This window comes from Pelodiscus sinensis, chromosome 4, assembly GCF_052426305.1.
Source record: "Pelodiscus sinensis isolate ZL-2025 chromosome 4, ASM5242630v1, whole genome shotgun sequence".
Lineage (NCBI taxonomy): Eukaryota > Metazoa > Chordata > Testudines > Trionychidae > Pelodiscus > Pelodiscus sinensis.
Window position 1 is genome coordinate 87462509 of NC_143055.1, and position 14981 is coordinate 87477489.

Genomic DNA, 14981 nt, shown 5'->3' on the forward strand with positions numbered 1-14981 from the left:
GAAGAGACAATGACTCATAGCAGCATCCTTCTCTTGAGTTCTGAAGATGCATGAATGGAAAAGTCCTCATTTATTGACCAATTCCTGAGAGAGGGTTATTGGTTAACGTGGAAAACAGAGGGATACACTCCCTAGTGTCTTTACACTGGGTGTCACACTAACAACCCACAAGCCAACCCCGGCAGGAGTGATTGTGCAGTCTGGCCCACAGCTCCTGGCGGGAAGGCTGTCTGTTACTGGCTTCTTGCCACCATCACCCCACCCTCTCCCCTCCATGGCATCCTATCTCCCAAGAATGTGGCTTCAGAGATCACCAGGGGGCTGATGTGATGCAGTGCAAGTCCACTCACTCCACTATGGTCCCCTTCCCTGTGGCTTTTGCCACTGTGGGGAGTGCAGGGCCCTCCTAATGCACTCTGCTTCCCCACAGCTCCTGCTACCATGGGGGGTGTGGGGGGAGGGGGCCCAATCACTGCCACTGAGCTGCACCAAGGCCCCCTCCAAAGTGATCCTAAGGCCATGTCCTCAGGGGAGGGAGTGTTACAGGGGGGGAGAAGGCAGAGCAATGATGGGAAGGAGCAGGGTTTGGGGGCAAGTAACAGACAGCCTCCTTCCCATCCTTCCCGAATCCCAGGCCAAAGTACAGAGTTGCTCTGGCGGGGATGGCTCACAGGCTGGAAGTTTGACACCCTTGCTTTACAAATGCTCAGATGGGTATTATTGCTTTTGTTATGAATTATTTGTGGCATCACATCAATAGTTTTTCTTTTGACTTTTTTTTTCTTCAAATTTCCTCTTCCTTTGGGGCCAGGTTCATTTTTGTTTAGATAATATCAATTGTGAGGTGCAATATGATCACATTCTGTTCATCAATGAAAGCCTGCAGGTGACTGATGCAGCCTAAAAAGTAGATGGATTGGGCCCGGGATGAATCAGTGCCAGGGCAGCTATGGGATGTTCAAATTCAGCACAGCCGACATCACTTAATACTGCTTTTGGCCACATGTGCTGGAGTCTAGCCCCAATTTGTTCTTCAACACACATGTGCCTAGGAGAAGGGAAAGTGTTCTCCCAGGGGAGCAATTGGCTATTGTACACCGCCCACCTCCTGACATTTAATACTTGTGGGGCATCTTGGAACCATCTTGCTGGGTCTGCAGCTCCTTTTACCCTCCCTATTGCAGAGGTTTATTGGAGTTTTTGTTAGCCTGCAACAAAGGGAACACCGACATCTTTGCAGACGGAAGTCCCCTTGGTATCCTCTACCTCATCTCATGGAGGAGAGTAAGAGGATTCAGAAGTGAACTGAGTCGTACCGATATGCTGAAGAGGGTCTAAACAACTTATTAGTAATATAGTAGGAATTCAGTAACACTGCCCTAGAGCCTGTTAAATAAGTGGTGTGGGAGAGGGGTAGCTGTAGCCTGCCACATAAACCATCTCTGAGTCTGTTGTTCATTTACATCCTCATGAAGAAGTTCTTCTTTTGAGGAACACTCAGAGGTAAAGTCGCCACAGGATTAAGTGTGATCCAGGAACTTCTTGATACCAACTGGCAGAGGACAATAGGGATGCATGCTCTGAGTTGGATATATCCATATTAAATTCACCAAAGGTTGCATGTAAGCGCTTCGCCAAAAATCAATTATTCTGAAATATACGTATGAATAATATTTAAGAAGGTATGAATCAATCCTGAAAATTATCCTGAATAACCCAAAGCCTTAGAATTAAGATAGGTACCACTAGCTAACACATCTTTCAAGCAGGAGATTCTTCACCACAGTTCACCTTTCCTAGCCAAGGGAGATGTGGGATGTGGTGACCCACAGCTCCCATTGGCTGGAAATAGCAAACCACAGGCAACAGGAACTGGGAGCGGCTGTACCTACAGCATCTAGTGCCCTGCCAGGGGCTAATCCTGGTGAACAGCACCAAGCCCAAGGGCCACTTATTGCTCACCCCTTTGATAAGGGGGTGGTCACCAGGTAACTCATAGCCCTGGGTAGCCCTGAGGAAAATCATTGTATGGTGGGCCTAGCAAAACCTGAAAACAAATGTTAATAGTTCATTTCCCACTCTTCCCTAGCTCACACCTTTTTTTCGGTGAGAATATGTAGGAAAAAAAGGGGAGGAGGAGAAGAAAAGTTAGTAAGAAATAAAAAGAGGGAAAACCTCAAAACATGAGTATTTTCAAAGCTGAAAGCTATTATGTTTGAAAACATGCAGAAGGAAGAGTATTTGAATTTTTTCATGAAAATGCATTACTACTTTCCAACCAGCTCCAATGTCAATAAATCTTAGGGTATGTCTACACTACAAAGTTAATTCGAACTAACGGATGTTAGTTCGAATTAACTTTGATAGGCGCTACACAAGTGCTCCGCTAGTTCGAACTTAATTTGAACTAGCGGAATGCTTAGTTTAAACAAGATAAACCTCATTCTATGAGGACTAAGCCTAGTTGGAACTTACTAGTTCGAATTAAGGGGTGTGTAGCCCCTTAATTCGAACTAGTGGGAGGCTAGCCCTCCCCAGATTTCCCTGGTGGCCACTCTGGCCAACACCGGGGAAACTCATATGCCCCCCTCCCGGGCCCGGACTCCTTAAAGAGGCACGGGCTGGCTACGGTGCCCGTGCCAGGTGCAAGCCTGCCAGCACCCAGCCAGCAGACCCTGTACCAGGCACGGCTCGAGCCAGCCACCCGATGCCACTCGATGCTCCCCAGCCCTCCCCCTCTTCCCGGGACCAGGCTGGCGGCTCCCGGGAGCTTGCCCGGGACCGCAAGAGGCGGGCACCCGCCTGGGCTAGTGCGGACATCGTGGACCTCGTCCATGACCTCCGCACTCGGCACAGGAAAGTGGCCGTCTAGGGCAGGAGAGCTGCCAGCCTGGCCACCCAGGAGCAGGTGTGCATGAAAATCAAGGTGGTCCACTGAGACCCCCGACCCTGAGCTTACAATGTCCGTACTGGGTCAGACCAAAGGTCCATCTAGCCCAGTAGCCTGTCTGCCGACAGCAGCCAACCCTAGGGACCCTGGAGGGGATGGACCGAAGACAGTGACCAAGCCATTTGTCTTGTGCCATCCCTCTCGAGCCTTCCACAAACTTTGGGCAGGGACACCACTCCTACCCCCTGGCTAATACCACTCCATGGACCCAACCTCCATCACTTTATCTCACTTCTCTTTAAACTCTGTTCCAGTTCTAGCCTTCACAGACTCCTGCAGCAAGGAGTTCCACAGGTTGACTCTTTGCTTTGTGAAGAAGAACTTTCTGTTATTAGTTTGAAGCCTGCTACCCATTCCTTTCCTTTGGTGTCCTCTAGTCCTTCTATTATGGGAACTAATGAAGAACTTTTCTTGGTGCACCCTCTCCACCCCACTCATGCTTTTATAGACCTCTATCATATCCCCCCTCCATCTCCTCTTTTCTAACCTGAGAAGTCCCAGTCTCTTTAGCCTCTCTTCATATGGGACCTGTTCCAAACCCCTGATCATTGTAGTTGCCCTCCCCTCTCCCACCTCCTTTTCCCAGTCTCCCCCAGTTTTGTTCAATAAAGAGAGATTCTATTTTTGAACACAATTGTCCTTTATTTTGTACATCAGGAAGGGGGGCTAGGGAAGGGTAAGTGGAAGGAGGTGAGGGGGGAATGGGGTACGAGCCCCGATGGGGAGGACTGGGGTGGCTCTGTGGGCTTCTGGGGGTGGAAGCTCTCCTGCAGCCCCCCAATTGTCCCCTCTCCACAGATGGCAGCCTGCGGCAAGTGCAGCCGGGCTGATGGCCGAGTGCTGTGATGTGCCCAGTGTGGGTACTCCGAGCAATCCAAGCCAGGACTGCTTTGCAAGCGGGGCACCCCTGAGAACTGTCTGTCCGGGGTGGGGTCCCTTTAAGCACAGCCCTCGGCTAGCCTGAGACAGCAGCTCCACGCTCTAAGTCCTCATCTGATGCCCTGCCGGCACTGCTTCCGGTCATCCTTAACCCCGGTTCAGGGTCCACTCTGTGTGGACATGCTAGTTTGAATTAGCAAAATGCTAATTTGAACTTGTTTTTTAGTCTGGATGCGTTAGTTCGAATTAGCTTTGTTCGAATTAACTAATTCGAACTAAGTTAGTTCGAATTAGCGCTGTAGTGTAGACATACCTTTATTCAATACTTATGGTGATCTGCCATTCTTCCTATCATCCATCTGCTCCTTATGTTATGCCCCAGTACTCGTGAATTGACCCTGTTTTAGGCATTTGCTTTCAGGGAAATTTATCTACTTTGGAAGAGGTGTATGTTACATATATTAAATGTAGTTTGCATCTCGGTAACCTAAACAGATGTTTCAAAACTTCTTTAATGACCTTTTACGGAGTCACTAATTACATTTGTGAGTCCTGCTGAGCTATAAACAAGTGAAAACCCAGATACTTGCGCCTCAAATTTTGGCTTCTACCCAGGGAGATCTTAACAGGTTTGGCAGGTAATCCAATAATATTTTATCTGGGCTGTACTAGCTCCATAAACCTGCTAGAAACACTGAAACTAGGACCCCAAAATCTACAGGCAAAGAAAGGAGAACAACTTTTCAAGAGGTGCATCAAAACAGTTAACATTACTTTTTAAATAAAGTAATTAACACAGTCAGTATGAAAAAAAGTTTTCTGCATAAATCAGTAAAGGACTAACTACATTTACTGACATTCTGACCTCTCATTTTAGAAAAGTAATTTAATTTTGGAAGGTCACTAATGAACAGTATATACATATGAACTTTTCAAGACAGTAAAAAATTAAAACCAATTTAAAATTCATGTCAGTCCCAGGTCTTTCAAAACATCACCTGAAGAGGTTTATAAATTTATGAATGGTGTGAAGAAAGTGAAGAAAAAAGTACTATAAACCCCTTCACATAACACACAAATTAGAGGTCTCCCAGTTAAATTAATAGGCAGCAGGTTTAAGACAAACAAAACGAAGCGCGTTTTCACACAAACTCATAGACAACCTGTTGAATTTGTTGCCAGGGTATACTGAGAAGACCTAAATTATAAGTATGTTCAAAAAATGGATTAAGTAAGTTAATAGTTAATAATAAGGGTATAGTTCCATCAATGGAACTTAGCCAAGATAGAGAGGGGTGCACCATGCCATAAGTGGCCCTAAAATCAGACTTCCAGATATTGGGATTGGACAATGTAATTGTAATTTTAATTGTAATTGTGTTTTGTTGCAATTGTCTAGAAATGGGTGACAGAGGAGGGATCACGTGAGTATTACCTGTTGTGTTCCCTCCCTCGCGGGCATCTGGTATTGGCCACTTTCACCAGACAGGATACTGGGCCCGATGGACCGCTGATCTGACCCAGTATGGCCATTCTTATGTTCGTATGACAGGAGACAGGATAATGAGTTAAATGAACTATTGGTTTGACTCACCATTGACATTTTCATACCCTCCTTCATTCTGGGGTATCTTCAAGCTTGGTAGTTACCATTGTGCTCACTTTGGGTATGTCTACACTACAAAGTTAATTTGAACTAACAGCCGTTAGCTTGAATTAACTTTCATAGGCGCTACACATGCAAACCGCTAGTTCGAACTTAATTCGAACTAGCAGAGCGCTTAATTCGAACTAGGTAAACCTCATTCTACAAGGACTAACGCCTAGTTCGAATTAAGTAGTTCGAATTAAGGGCTGTGTAGCCATTTATTTCGAACTAGTTGGAGGCTAGCCCTTCCCAGCTTGCCCTGGTGTTCACTCTGGGCCAAACCAGGGAAACTCTTCTGCCTCCCTCCCGACCCCGGAGCCCTTAAAGGGCGACGGTCTGGCTACGGTTCTTGTGCCAGTTGCAAGCCTGCCAGCACCTAGCCAGCAGACCCTGAACCTGGCACGGGATGAGCCAGCCACCCGCTGCCACCCAGCCCTCCCCCTCTTCCCAGGACCAGGTTGGTGGCTCACAGGAGCCTGCCTGGGGCCGCAAGAGGCGGGAGCCCACCTGGTCTAGTGTGGACATCGTGGACCTCATCGAGGTTTGGGGGGAAGCCTCCAAAGTCCACGATCTCTGCACTAGCCACAGGAACGCAGCGGTCTACAGCCGCATGGCTGACAGCCTGGCCACCAGAGGCCACATGTGGACCTGGGACCAGGTCTGCTGCAAGGTCAAGGACTTGTGGCAGTTCTACTCCAGGGCCTCCCATCCAGGGGCTGACCCGACGGCCTACCCCCACTTTGAGGCCCTGGACCGCATCCTGGGGGCTCACGCCGTTCATGCCCCCAGGTGATGGTAGACCCCGGGGCAGAGGGACCTGTCCTGGACATGGAGGAGGAGGACGCTGAGAGCCAGGAGCCTGCAGGGAGCCTGCCCAGGACCCAGGACCCAGGACCCCCGAGGCACCCCACAGAGCACATTGGCTGCGTCATCCGAGGCAGGGGAGGGCTCCACATGTGAGTGCCATCATGCTCACCTTATGTGTATGGGGGGCGTTGGGCGAGAGGGAGCCCAGGGACATGTGCCTGGGCCTTGCCCACCATGGAGCAGCAGCTGGGTGTCATGCAGGGGCCCTGGCCCGTTCCCCACACGCCGACCTTGCCTTGCAGAGGGGGACTGGGTTTCACCCACCGTGTCCCCAGGGAGAACTGACCACTGCTCTTGTTTCACCACAGCCGCAGCACCTGGGACTGCAGGGCGCACCACCCCGCCTGAAACAGCCACCCGCACCTGGGCCAGCAGATGCACCAGGAACCTGGAGGACTACCAGCAGTGGCACCTGCGGCTACTGGAGCACCAGATCCGCATCCAGGAGCACTGGGTCCGGGAGGACCTGCGGCTGCGGCAGTGGAGCTTGAAGGTGCTAGAGGAGCAGAGCCGTGCCCTCAGAGGTCACCTCCAGACCCTGGTGGACAGGTTCCTGCCTCCTCCTGCTCCAGTTTCAGCCCCGTGGCCACCCCAGCTCTTGCTCCTCCTCCCACCTCTGCTCACCCTCCCACTTCTTCCGCACCCCCGTCCCTCCTGCCCCACCCTCCACACCCACTCCCCCAATGCCCCTGCACCCGCAGTGCTGTGAGATGGGAGAGCCAGCAGGACTCCCAACCCTGAGCTTTCCCTTCCCTTCCTCCCCTTCCACCCCTTTCCATCTCCCTCCTCCCAGGTTTCCCCTCACCCACCCTCACTCCTCCCTCCTCCCACCCCAGTTATGTAAAATAAAAAGAGATTTTTGTTGGCAAAACAGGTGTCTTTATTTGACATTAGGAAGGGGGGATTAGGGAGGGGAAAGGGGAAAGAGGGGAGGGTGGAAGAAGGCCCCAGTGGGGCATGCAGGGAGAGTTCAGTCCTCCTCCTCCACCTGGAAGCTCTCCCTCAGGGCTTCCCTGATCCGGACGGCCCCCCGCTGGGCTTCCCGGATGGCGGCGGTGCGGGGCTGCACGTACTGGCCAGTCATGCAGTCAACCTCAGCCATTCAGTCTGGCAGGAAAGCCTCCCTCTTCCGCTCACATAAATTGTGGAGCACACAACATGCTGCCACCACAGCAGGGATATTGTGTTCGGCGAGGTCGAGGTGGGTGAGGAGGCAACTAAATCTGGCTTTCAGGCGTCCGAAGGCCCCCTCGACCACAATACGGGCCTTGGTGAGACTGGCATTGAAGGCCTGGCGGGAGGGGTTGAGGTGCCCTGTGTATGGCTTCATCAGCCAGGGCTGTAGGGGGTAGGCCGCATCCCCAACCAGGCACACGGGCATGTCCATGCCCCCGACCCTGATGTGGCGGTCAGGAAAGAAGGTCCCGGCATGCAGCCTCTGGCACACGGAAGAGTTGCTGAACACCCTGGCGTCATGTGCCTTGCCGGACCAGCCCACATTAATGTCTGTAAACTGGCCCCAGTGGTCACACACGGCCTGCAGGAGCACGGAGAAGTACCCCTTCCTGTTGATGTACTGGGAGGCCTGGTGTTCCGGGGCATGGATGGGGATGTGTGTCCCGTCAATGGCCCCCCTGCAGTTGGGGAAGCCGAGGGCGCCAAACCCCCGGATGATGGCGTCTAGGTCAGCGAGGCTGACCACCCTCTGGTGCAACACCCGGTTGATTGCCTTGACCACCTGTTGAGGGTCACAGCAATCCGTGAATCACTAGGGCACCCGAGTGGCTTGGAGTGTTCATTCCCTGGCACTGCCCCGTGCCCCACTCCCAGAAGCAACCCCCACGAGCGGCGTGTAGTACGGCTGGGACAGACCGAACCCTCTGGTGTGGGGCACTTTCGCCTCCTCCCCCCCATTTTACCTGGGGCGGCCCATCCCCTCCTTGGAGCTCCCCTCCCCTCCAGCCCAGTCACCGGTGGGTGCCATACCTCCATGAGCATTGCTCCGACGGTGGATCTCCCCACGCCGAACTGGTTCCTGACAGATCGGTAGCTGTCCGGCGTGGAGAGCTTCCACAGGGTGATGGCCACACACTTCTGGAGGGGAATGGTGGGCCTCATGCGAGTGTCCCATTGCTGCAGAGTAGGGTCGAGCCACTCGCAGAGCTCCAGGAAGGTGTCCTTCTTCATCCTGAAGTTCTGGATCCAGTGTTGGTCTCCCCAGCACTCCAGGATGATGTGGTCCCACCAGTCGCTGCTGGTGTCCAGACGCCAGACACAGCAGGGCACCATCCGGATGCTGCTGCCACTCCTCCATGACCCCCGGGGAGGTCATGGGAAGAGGCAGGGGGCTGATGTGCACCAAATGGTGCAAGACAGCTTCCACTGGCAGGCTTGCAGCAGCAAGTCCAAAAACTGGAGCAGCATGCCCAAGGTGAGCTCTGGCTCCATGTTGCCATCTGCGGCGGCGGCCCCAATGGAAGCACTGACACAGGCAGGCGGACAGAAAAATGCTTTGCTGTCCCTCAGCGAGGTAGACAAGCAAGCAGAAAAGCTAAGAACTGACTGTCCAGGGGGGTCCCTTTAAGTACGAGCCTCAGATAGCCTCAGACAGCAGCCACACAAAGCAACTACTGATCCGATGCCCTGCCGGAACCAGTTACAGTTGCCCTTAAATGCGACCCAGCATCCAATCAGTGTGGACACGCTAGTTTGAATTAGCAAAACTCTAATTTGAATTAGTTTTTAAGTCTAGATGCTCTAATTCGAATTAGCTTAGTTCGATTAGTGCTGTAGTGTAGACATACCCTTTGACTCTTGGGGAGCTACAGGATATTTTCTACATACCCACAAGTTACTTTTTGGCAATGGCAATGGAAGTGGATATTGGAGAACTATATCTGTGGCAATCTATACACTCCTTACCAAAGTACCCTGTGTCCGCCTCTCCTACCTGCTCTAGTTAGTTTCTTTGCAGTTCACCTGCTTTCTTGTGCTACCATAAGCCAAATGTGGCTCTTACTCACACCTGAGATAGATCAAATGGGTTACAAGTCAGAGCAGAAGGTATCCCCAATGGGGATTTGACACTCTGTATTTTATCTTCCCCCCTTCCCCTCACTGAACCAGGTAAAGCTACACAATGCTTATGTTTGCAAGCATGAACTTTCTCTTCTATCACCGGTCAATAAGTCATTGGCCATAGCGGATCTCATTGCACTAGGAAGATTCCACCATTTATTCAGCAGTTTCCTTAAAAGTTCTCTAGAATCTGTGCATTACACTCTAAGTCAACACAGGGATGGATTCATGAGTTTTCCTTTACATGGGACAATTGCATGAAGAAAACTGCTGCATTTAATGTTATGAAGATGTTGCTGTACAGTTGCAATTTAACTGGATTTTTCAGAGGCTGTGCTGTTAATCTCTCCCTTACTCTGGTGTCAGAGACAACCAGTATAGTATAATCATACTCCTACTAGCACATGTGAAACTGCAATCCACTGGTCACCACATATTATGAATCTTTATTGTGTATGATTCATGGAGGATGAAAGTCTGTTCTGATCCCCAGTTATAGAGCCTAGCTTTTAAGTTCAAGGTTTAGAGATTCATACTTTTTAACTCTGGAGGTCCCCACTTTAATCAGTAACATCTGCCAAAATGTCAGCCATCACTTAAATGGCCTATAATGCACATCAAAGAGTTACAATGATACAAGGCCTAAAGGAGCTATACGCAGTGGTTAAGGTACACTGAAAGATAAGGGAAATTGTCAATGCACCAACTTAAAAAGGGGAACTGCTTATCTAGGCCAAGTGGGGTGCTGGGGGGAGCCAGCACAAGGGAGTTATGTTCTTTCTTTTTCTGAGCCTTGCTTGTTCTGGCATGAGTTTTCATTACTGATCTATATACAAAGACGCCTGCCTAGTTGTAATAGCCTGGTACCAAGGAGCTATTCCTAGTGTTTAGAGTTTAAACTATTGATAAAGATATTTTGAATTGCAGTTTTCCGAATTCAAAATTTTTTCAGGTAGAAAATGATCAAACTAATTGCTTGTTTTACTTTACATTTGTTATTCTAAATTTATGTCCCTGATGGCAATATTCTTCTGGGTAATACTGCTCACTGATGTTTCAAATGCCCACAATTACATGGAGCCTACAGAAATCAATCAGTCATATTTCTCTTCTGAACTGCATCACATGACAGGTCATTAACACATTTTGATCCAGGAAGGTGGCAATTGATGCCAAAATACTCTAGGGTGTTAAAATGTTCTCTAAAATCTATTTCATCATTTTTTTTTTCTGACCACTTTGGAAAAACAAGCAGAACAAAGATAGATTGTATTATAAATTCTAAGTATTTGAAGGCTTAATTTCTTTACACCTTTCTTCCTGAAAATAAGGCCTCAAAGGATTGTTCTTATCTGACAAGTGTGTATAAAATAAACAAGCCCCCCCCCCCTGCTCCAATCCTATTTTCTATTATTTTACTGAGGTGATTAATTGGCTTAAAATATCAATTTTACGTACACCCACTTCATTGTGTAATTTCACAATTATTCAAGGTAGTTTTTCTGCTAGATTACTTTTGGAAACATTTTGGAATCTTGTATTCACTGGATTTATTTCAAGTTCCAAGCAAACAGGAAAAAATCTAGAAAAATAAAAGCTAACTAGGTAAGTAATAGCATACAAATAACTAGCTCAGGTTAGCTCTGCTGTTTTATAGTACGAACAACAATACAGCTTTTCTCAACTCTGCTCTCAGTATTCACAAAAACTTTCTATTCCGCATTCAAAGAGAAAAGGTATACCCGTGTTCATATTGCTAGGGCCTTTGCCTTTTCCCAAGTGTTTCACCTCCATTATAATGAATTTCAGCTGAACTTCACCAATAACCAACCACACCAATTACCAGTGGAATTTTTCTTTCATTGGCTTATCTTGAATGTTTAACCCATTGTTTTCCTGAAGACAGTGACAAATGAGGAAAGGGTAATAATGCTAATAATTCCACTTTACATATAAATAATATTCTGTACCTTGCTGGGGCAAGGATCCTACAGGTGCTGATTAAACATCTCCATGTTAATTTCAATCAGCAGCACTAAAGCCAACTATGGGGGACAAATTTTAGTTCTGATATATCTCTGACAATGTTAGTGGACTTTCACCAGGGCTGAATACGATGCAATGAGATTAACCCATGGGAAGTTTTTTTCTGGAGAGAGCTAAGATTAATAGGTAAAAGAATTGATCAGATCAGGTTATTTTGAAAAGCCACTCATTGTATTGTGGTATGGACTTCTAGATGCATTGGGCATGATTCTATATTATGTTAAGGTCCCATTGAACTACTTCAATAGATTTGATAATAAGAGTTTTTTGATGTGGGAGGAGAACCAGTGTTACAGTTCTATTCCAACTCCTTGTGTCCCTCAGTTCTCTGATTATGAACAAGTCATAACTGAAAGGAGTTACATCATCTTGGCCTCCAAGGGCACATCTACACAGCACGGTAAAAGTTGTATTAAGCTACGCAACTTGAGCTACGTCATTTACATAGCTTAAGTCAAAATAGCTTAATTCAGCTTTTAGTGCTGTCTACACAGCAGAAAGTTGAAGGAAGAACAGTCTTCCTTGGACATCCCTTACTCCTCGTAAAATGAGGGTTACAGGAGTCAGAGTAAGAAGTCCTCCAGCTCAACATTATTTCAACATAAAGACTTGGAGTGTAGACACACTCATTGTTATTTCCAAATAACATCAGTTATTCCAAAATAACACTGCTATGTAGACATAGCCCAACTGGACCCAAGATTCAGGGAATTCAAAAGTGCCCTACAGCCACTTTTGCTGCCTCCCACATTCAGTTCCACAATGTTTATCTTCTATTCTGTTTTACATAAATGTAAAGGTTACAAATACAAAATCCAGGCAAAGTTTCTCTTTCGCACACTTGTCTTCCAAATGAAAGATGTTTGTTGAAATAGGTGACAGAGTGTAAGAAATGCCCCCTCACCACCACCCCAAGGGAAAAACATACAAAAACAAACCACAACCCAAAGAGAAAATTTCCTTGCAGCAGTGGTTAAATGGTATTTGATGCCCCAGGGACCTTGAACATTTTTATTATAGAGCCAACCAAAGCTTCATTAAATATCAGTCTAGCAGGTGTATATCTGGTACCCTGCTCTAGCCTCAGGAGCTCCCCCAGGCTATGTTCTATAGGTTTCTTTCGTCTGTCATTTTGCTTTGACTTGAAGCGATTATCACTTTTATCATTGACAATATAAAACTCACTCCTGTGTGCATTTCATTTTCATTATTCTTTGCCCCATGAGGTTGACTGACATACTGAGATTCTTTAAAGTCTTTTTTAAAGTCTCAGAGTTAATCATTTTAAATTCTTGCCTTAGAGTGCTATTTTATTAGCATTGTTGAGTGAAGTCAAATTAAAATGTACTCTTGTACAAGGAAAACTTGTGGGGCTTTTGTACTTTGCTTCTTATAGTAAAAAACCAAGGTGATGGATTTTCATCTCACACCAGTTTTGTACTGGTTTAACTCCATTTGACTTGAATGTAGCTACTTTTGATTTACACCAGCACTAGCAAGAAGGGAATCTTGATATCAGAGTGGGTAAATTTCTGAGTAATAATCTCTATAGGCTGAAATACTCATCAATTATGGTAATCATGGGTAAGCTGCTCAAGTTCTTTTTACCTTAGTGTCAATGCAAATACACATGAAACTCTTCACAGAGAAAGGAAGGAAGATTTTCTTTTGAGATTAAGGTAATAGTCCAGAATTATGAGATCTGAATTAAATTCTGGCTGCTAATATAGAATTTTTCTATTACCAGCTCTCTTCATTCTTCGATTTACCATCAGTTTGGGATAATATTTTTTTCTCCCTCTGTTTATTCAAATTGTGAGTGCTTTTCTACAGTGACTTTCAAATACAACTCAATTTATACCGCACCTACCACAATTCTGTTTGGTTATCTAGTTACTAAAGTAATACACAAATAACAATTACAGGCACCTGCCACACTATTTCCTCCATGCACATTAATTCAGCAGCATTGACAAGAGCATATAGTCTTCTATTTAGCAGCAGCTGTGCTTTTACCACCAGCTCAGTGGTTATGCACAATCTAACTTAGTAAGAGCCAGAATTGGTGAAGTATTAGATCCCCAACAACTGATGGAGTTGCCTTAGAAATTAGAGGTAAATCAAGGTGCACGTTCCTGGGTAAAACCAAACTGTAAACAAAGAATAGTCATGTTGTACTTAAGTATAATAATGTGCTTATATATATAAAAGTTAAGTGGTAAATTTTGGTATGATACTGACATTTATTTCCAGTGTTAAGATGTAATGATAAAAAAGATTTTATATCAATGCCAAAGGGCTTTGCTTTGTAATAATGCCATACCAAAATTTTATCGACAAAAAAAAAAAACTTTAAAAGGGGCACATGAGGGAGATTTTGCGCTATTTCTCTAACATTATGTCTACATGTTCATGCTTCCCTGGAATTTGGACATGTACTGCATGCACTTTTATGCCCCATACTCCATCCCTACATATATATACCTCTTTTCATTCTCTGATAGTATCACTACCATTTCATGGACAGTTTTCCCAAGTCCTGTGTGTAACAGAAGCTACTCTGGAAACTACCTTGCTGCTTATTGCTGGTATGCCATCTTCATACATATTATGATGACTGTATCCACTCACCTCTTCTTTATGGCAAACATTGCTGGTGATATGGGGCAAATGCATAAAGATGTGGTTCTTCTCCTTCCACTGCTACCTGGACAACTGTTCATGAAGTGCAATAGCAGATACTGGAGGGAATCAGTCCATACAAATTGATATAGCAAAAAATGTCTGACGGAGAGGGAGGGAGGGGGGCGGAAAGAGGAAAAAACACTATGGTCCTGAGAAACACACATGTTTGGTGTCACATTTGTACTTCTGTGCCCAAAAGTCGACCATACTTCTGTTCCTGAAGAACTAACACTCTGTGGTGGACAACATCATCTTGGAAATTTGAGATAACTTGTGGTTGCAGACATTTGGAAGAAGTGAAAAGACCTTCATAGAGTTGTGCAAGCAGCTTGCACTAACTTTCCAGTGCCAGGCCCCGCTATCTTAGAAATCCCTACCAATGCACAAGCAAATGGTTACCATCCTTTGCAGTCTGGCATCATGACATTTACTGTCACTTGCAAACTATCTCAGGATTGGCAAATTAACTCTTAGGGCAGAGGCTATACAGATTTGCCAGCCTACCAACCCTGCGATATCCCCAAGAATGACCACCAAACTCAAATCCCTGAAATTATTCACAATTTCAGCAGATGGGGTTTCTGAAACGTGTATGTAGGGGGGAGTATCAACTAAACACACACCTGTACTTTGTCCACCAAAAGGGGCCAAGGAATACAATAAGGCTATGTCTAGACTGCAGGCTTCTTTCGAAAGAGAAATCCGCTTTTTCGAAAGAGAGCACCCAGCGAGTCTGGATGCTCTCTTTCGAAGACGGCCTCTTTACATTGAAGAACGCCTGCTTTCGAAAGAGGAGCTTTCGAAAGAAGGCGTTCTTCCGCGTGAAAT